Raw genomic sequence first — 6986 nt, forward strand, 5'->3', positions numbered from 1 at the left:
AGGATGAAGAGGAGGGGCCACAAAGGAGAGAACAGCCACGTGTCTCCATTCATTCTTCGCAGCGGGTCGACTTGTCGTGAGCGGAGCTGCTGTGAGCCATGTGTGACTAGAGATCAGTGCTGGCTGCCACTCAAGCAGCACTTCTACACCAAAGTCACATAGCAAAAGTAGCAATGTTTAATGCTTTGTACTGAGGAGCTGTTTCCTGTTTATAATGCAGCAAAATATTTTTTTAGGCTTTCGATAACTGACAATTTTTCACCTTGGCTGTTATTCCGGTATTATAAAACTTAAAAAAAAAGTTTTGAAACTTGTGATTTAAAGGGGAACTCCAGTGAACATTTTACTGTTGGCAGGTGATGTAGCTGCTGCATGGTTTTTGGCAGTTGGAAACAGCTGTGAACAGCTATTTTCCACAATGCAACAAGGTTCACAGACAGGAAACTGCCAAAAGTTCCAACTTTTCTTGTGGGAGGGGTTTCACCACAATATCAGTCATACAGCACCCCCTGATGGTCTGTTTGTGAAAAGGAATAGATTTCTCATGTAAAAGGGGTTATCAGCTACTGATTGGGATAAAGTTAAATTTTTGGTCAGAGTTTCTCTTTAACATTTGTGATACTTTGCTATATTTATAATGTGGCCAAAATAATGGTTTACACATTTGTGATACTTTGCTATATTTATAATGTAGCAAAATACTTCCTGGAACTACTTGCAAAAATTATAATAATAATTATAATATTAATAAATAATAATAATAAAATGTAAACAAAAGCACAACAACAAAAAGCACTTTTCTCCTGAAGGACCCAAAGCGCATTAGCTTGTCTCAGATCATTAAATAGTGATGCGTACTAAATGGCTCGGCTGACTTTTCAGTTTTGATTTAGGCCTCGTTCACATTATACTCGCTGCCGAGAGCACTTCTGACATTCAGACTAGGCGCGCTGTGCAGCAGTGCAATGCGCTATCGCATTGCTGCATGCATTTTGGCAAAGAGCATCGCTGATCCCATTCACTGTAATGAATGGGATCAGCAACACACGGCAACGCAGATGGCGTGTAATCAGGTGCGCTTGAGTCCAGAACACATGGCCCTACACGTTGCTTAATGTGAACGAGGCCTTACGTGTCCGGGGTTGGAGGTGTTTTGATTAAGTGTGGCAAGGGATTCCAAAGGATAGGGGCAGCATGGCTCCATGCTCTGGCTCCAAAGGTTTTTAGTTGGACTCTGGGGGTGGTCAAGTTATTGATCTGAGATAGGTGTGATGCAGTTGCAACCAATCCTTTTAGGTATCTGGGGCCCAGCCGCCCAGGTTGTGTAGGAATTTGAATTTTATCATAGAGGTTTTGAAAAGACAAGACAAGAAAAATAACATTTATATTGCGCTTTTCTCCTTGCGGACTCAAAGCACCAGAGCAGAGCAGCAGCCACTAGGGCGCGCTCTATTGGCAGTAGCAGTGTAAGGGAGACTTGCCAAAGGTCTCCTACTGAATTAGTGCTGGCTTACTGAACAGGCAGAGCCGAGATTCGAACCCTGGTCTCCTGTGTCAGAGGCAGAGCCCTTAACCATTACACCATCAGCCAAAGGATTCTCCATTTTATGGGTAGCCAGTGTAGTGAGCAAAGGATTGGTGTTATGTGGAAATGGCAGGGTTGGTTTGTTAACAGTCTTGTGGCAGCATTTTGTACTAGCTGCAGACAGTGTAGGTCTATGTTTGGAAGGCCTGCATAGAGGGCAGTGCAACAGTCCAGCTGTGATGTGATGAAGGCGTGAACTAGGGTTGGAAGATCTTCTGAAGTAATGAGTTACTTAATTTTTGCAATATTCCTTAGGTGAAAGAAGGAATGTTTCACAACAGCTGAAATTTTATTCCTGAAGTTAAATTCCCCATCAATTAGTAAACTCAAACTGCACACAGTGTTGAGCTAGTAAGCTCTGAGTTCCCTAACCTCAGTGGTGCTGAGTCTGACTGTGTCTGGAGCTGCTTTGCTGTTAGGCGCTGACCTCCGATGACAAGAACCTCCGTTTTGTCAGCATTTAGTTTAAGCCAGCTGTCATTCATCCATTCCTGAAGCTCAGCTAAGCATGTGTTTATTTTTGGAATGGTGTCTGTCATGTCAGTTTGAATGAAAAAATATAGCTGGGTGTCATCAGCATAGCACTGGTAGGTCAGACCATGTTTTTGGATGATTTTTCTGAGTGGCAGCATGTATATGGTGAACAACATAGGGAATATTATTGAGCCCTGGGGAATATTGGGTAAAGAATATTTTGCCACTGTAAAAATAGGCGTAATGGGACCTGATGCACTATACATTAGTAAACATGCAGACAGCACATGGCAATTTTTCCAGTACTAACGTTACAAGAACACCGCCCATTAACCGATTAACACAACATGTGCTACTGGATTAATGCTCATGTTGCTATGGTAATGTGCATTACATGGTGCATTAACCCGGTAAGGCCTGGAACCCACTACAAAGCGATATCGCTAATCGGAATCGCTAGCGTTTTTAATGAGCGTTTTTGTATGCTATTTCATGAGCGTTTTCTGGCAATTTTGGTAGCAATTTTAAGAAGTGTAAGGTTTTTGCCAGCGATTGTGTAGTCATTTGTGATTAGCATTTTTAATTCTGATTGGTCCTTTCAATTAATCATTTTTTTTTTACAGTGTACAGTAATTTAAAAATGCTAGCAAATCAATCTGTATAGTGATTCATGAGCGATTATGCCAGCGTTTATATACTTTACATTGCAGAAACGCTAACGCAAAAATGCTGCATGTCCTGCATTTGAGATTTTTGTAATCACAATCGCTCCAGTGAAATTTGGACCATACATTAACATTAGTTGAGCGTTTAGGGAAATCGCTAGCGTTTTGAAAACCTCCCTAAAAAAAAATCACTCTAGTGGGTTACAGCCCTTTGGCATGTGGAGCTAATGTTTAGCAGGTGATGTTCTCACCACAGCGTTAATATCAGTAAAATTGCTGTGTGCTGCCTGTGTATAGTGCATCAGACAATACAAGTATCCAAGGAAGGTCCGCACACCACTCTAGCAGGAACTTTTTATTGCCCCCCTTACCACCTACACAATCAATTGTATTACCAATGATCGTTTCGGGGCCAGGCAGGGTCCCCTTTGTCAAGGCATAATCAAGATCATTGTAAATGTGCTTCGACAAAGGGGGTCCTGACTTGACTGAAAAGATCTGTCGGCGACCCATCGTACACCAACTAGATTCACAACAGAGAAACTCCTAACTGGTGGCATTGGCCAATAACACTACCACGTACAGCAGCCTTTAGGGAATCTGAAAGAGAAAGAATACAGAGGCTGCTATCTCTATTCTGTAATAAACAATGCCAGTTGCCAGACTTCTGTGCTGATCTCTAATACACATGCTAGATCAAACTCGACTGAGGTGACCAAAGAAGCCTCGGGAGAGATGCTAGCGTGTGTACAGGAGCCCGCTTCTGATAAAGCACTCAGCAGTCTTGCCCCATGGTTCTCTTTTCGGGCTAATCTTAAAGTATACCTGAAGGTTAAAAAAAAGTGCCCCAAATGGGTACTTATCTAAGCAGAGGGTACTGCGACGGCGCAGTGCGGCCAGGCTCATTTGTGTATAGAAATGCAGTTGTGAACTTCTGAGGATTCCAGCACTGTATCGCTGGTCGAGAGGAGGAAGTAGGAAGCCTCTACCAAGGTAAGTATCTACATTTATGACCAGGTTTGCTAAGACTGGTCTTATCAGTCTGACGACAGCTTGTTCTCACGTACTCCTGTCGTCAGAACGACCGCCCCGCGGGCAGGTCTAAAGACCTGTAGTTTGAAAAAGTATGATATGTGTATGCGCCTTTATATCACTAGTTAGTTACATATTATATTCTAGGCTTCTTATCACTGACCCTGACCTTGTGACCCAGCCAGGTCTAGGATTCCTGCAATCGAATAAATAAGTATCATTTGTATCATTTTAACTATTTACAGTGTTTCAGTTCCCATAACAAGCTTCCACAGGAAATTGTTACAAAGCTAGAGAGGTACTTCTATGCTATTTCTTTGTTATGTCATCCAGTGGCGTAGCTAAGGAGCTGTGGGCCCCGATGCAAGTTTTACAGTGCTGTCACTGCCGTTAGCAGTATTTGACCAATCAGTGAAAAACTATTATGTGCTGCCACAGGATGCTTCAGAAGTCTTTGGGAGACCGAGTGCTCCCGAGCGGGACCACTTCCTACTCTATCTTATTCTGCTGTGATTTACCATATGAACGTGTACCAATTTTAGTGATATCTCAATCCACACGTTAACTATGTATGTATTTGTACTTGTATTATGGATGTCATGACTGTACAGAGTCTTAAACGTCTCATGTATATACAGTATGTTCCCCAGTATTTGTTTTGCACTATGTACAGCGCTACAGAAGATGTTGGCGTTATACAAATAAAAAATTAGTGTTACGCTTGAAAAATTAGTGTTATGCTCGAGTTATAATGGAGGTAAAGATTGCAGAACATAAGCGATAAACTGTGATTCTCAATTTCCCATAACCTGACTCTATAAACATCCTGTCTGCCCAGATTCCTTAGTTAGTTCTTTTCTCATCAGCCTCAGTATCCTCCTCACACCCTGTTGTAATGAATCACTTTCTTGAGACTATCAGTATCTTTCCCCAGCTAGTTCAGAAGATGCTTGCTTCCTCCAAGCTGCTTTGCATGATAATAGACATTCTGTTCATCACCGGCCACCACACCATTGCCACGTGTCTCTGCTAGTTTCCCACTGGAACATTGCAAATATGATTATACCGGTAATATGCACATGACACTGCCAAAAACACAATTTTCAGTGGCACACGATGTAACGCAGGCAACTGACCAATGCACTGAGCAGCTCCATTGGCTCATATTGTGTTTGGCAACCTATGCAATTCTAGTAACGGAGACTGAAGTGCATGTTCTGCAGTCTAACAGCAGAATCAGTTGCAATGCAGCACAACTGATGAGGTGTGATGTCTTCATAGAATTTAAAGAGGAACTGTAGTGAAAATAACAATGAAGAAAATGGCTTTTTTTCCAATATTAATGTATAGATTATTTAGTCATGTGACATTTATCACATGGTGACATCTTCAATGCTGTCAGGTGTTGTATGTGGAAGGAGATGCTGCTTTTTTGGCAGTTGGAAACGGCTGTTATTTCCCACAATGCAATAAGGCTCCTACAGTGTGATGTTAGTACCTAGGTGCTGAAATCACACTGAGGGAGGGGTTTCATCACAATATCAGCCATACAGACCCCTGATGATCTATTCGAAAAAAAAGTTAACATTTTCTTGTGGGAAGGAGGGCATCAGCTAATGATTGGAATGAAGTTCAATCCCTGGTTAAAGTTCCTCTTTAAATCGCACGGTGATACAGTGCACAAAAGAGTGTCAGTTACAGCGCCATGCCCAGTGTCTGTGTGAAAGTACCCTTATAAACACGCTAGAGGGAACTCAGCCAAGGTGATCAGTTGGGGCAATCCTCACTGAGAATCGAGCATTTTTCCAGGCTTCTCTTGATGTTACTTAGAGATCCGACATTTTGGGTCTGTAAACCACAGTGATGAACGCGTTGTTCTCAGAAGCCAGTCTACTATCATGCATTGTCACGGCAGGGCTCTCTCTCTATTGTGCTCCATCAAGTAGGAGCAGTAGTGTATCCTACAGTTTATCACACCAGCAGTAGATGATAAGGGAACCAAAATTTTCCGAGTTGTTGCCAATTTTGTAGCAAATTGTGTGCGGCTTGGAATTCAGCCACTCAGATGCAGTAGATGCTGATTTTGATTGGCTAAATTTCAAACTGCATGCGATTTGCAACAAACTCAGAAAGTTAGCATCTCATATTATCATACTAGCCAGAGAGGACCCCCCCACCCCCCCAGTATAGGTGGCCAGAGAGGGCACCCCCGGTACAGGTAGCCAGAGAGAGCATCCCATTCCCCCACCACCATCTCATCTATAATCCTCCCAGGCCTCTATTTCTGAACTGGCACCTTCCAAGGAGAGGTGACAATCCACCTGTGGAAGAAAGGGATTCACAAACATATGCTAATGCGCACTCAGGGTTGACAAAACTCTGCTGTGTATTCCACACAAGATTTTCAGCCTCCTGGGTGAACTTTCTGACTCTCTAGGATTCCCTAATTTCCCCCCACAGGCGACCCTTTCACTATCTGGGAGGGATGTGTGAGATATCAGGTGACAAACTGATCATATGTTTGACTATGAATCTATGATGACCTCATTTTTGTGCTAGCAGATGAAAGATCTGCCCATGGACGACCCTATGGCTGGCTTGCCCCCCCCCCCCCCCCCTCCCCTTGCACACCTGACTATCTTTGCCACAATATTTCCTGCGCCCTAGTGCCATTTTCTGCTGGTGTCTGCACAGGGCAGTTTCTAGGCTTAATAGCGCTGAGAGAATCCCTCTTAAGTAAAGTAGCCAGAGAGGGCACCCCTAGTAATAGGTAGGTAAAGGGGCACTCACAGTATTAGGTAGGCAGAGGGGACACCCCCAGTATTAGGTAGCCAGAGAGAGAACCCCAGTATAGGTAGCCAAATAGGGCCCCCAGTACAGGTAGCCAGAGAGGACCCCCAGTATAGGTAGCCATAGAAGGTGAAGTAACTCACACCCCAGGATCCAGTGAGAACACACACAACCCATCGTCATCCTCCTAGGCGTTGCATCTTTATAGAGCCAGCACCATCTGTTATCACATCATGACAGACGGTGCTGGAGCCATGGTGACAAGGACGCATAGGAAGATAAAGATGGGTCGGGTCACGTGTGGATCCTGGAGAGGTGAGTTACTTCAGAATCAGAATCTCTTTATTTCGCCAAGCACAACCAGGTCGTGCCCGGAATTGGTTTTGGCAGGTACAGGGCTAGTGTGAAATAGGACATACATACAAACAAACAAACAATAT

This window comes from Hyperolius riggenbachi, chromosome 6, assembly GCF_040937935.1.
Source record: "Hyperolius riggenbachi isolate aHypRig1 chromosome 6, aHypRig1.pri, whole genome shotgun sequence".
Classification (NCBI taxonomy): Eukaryota; Metazoa; Chordata; class Amphibia; order Anura; family Hyperoliidae; genus Hyperolius; species Hyperolius riggenbachi.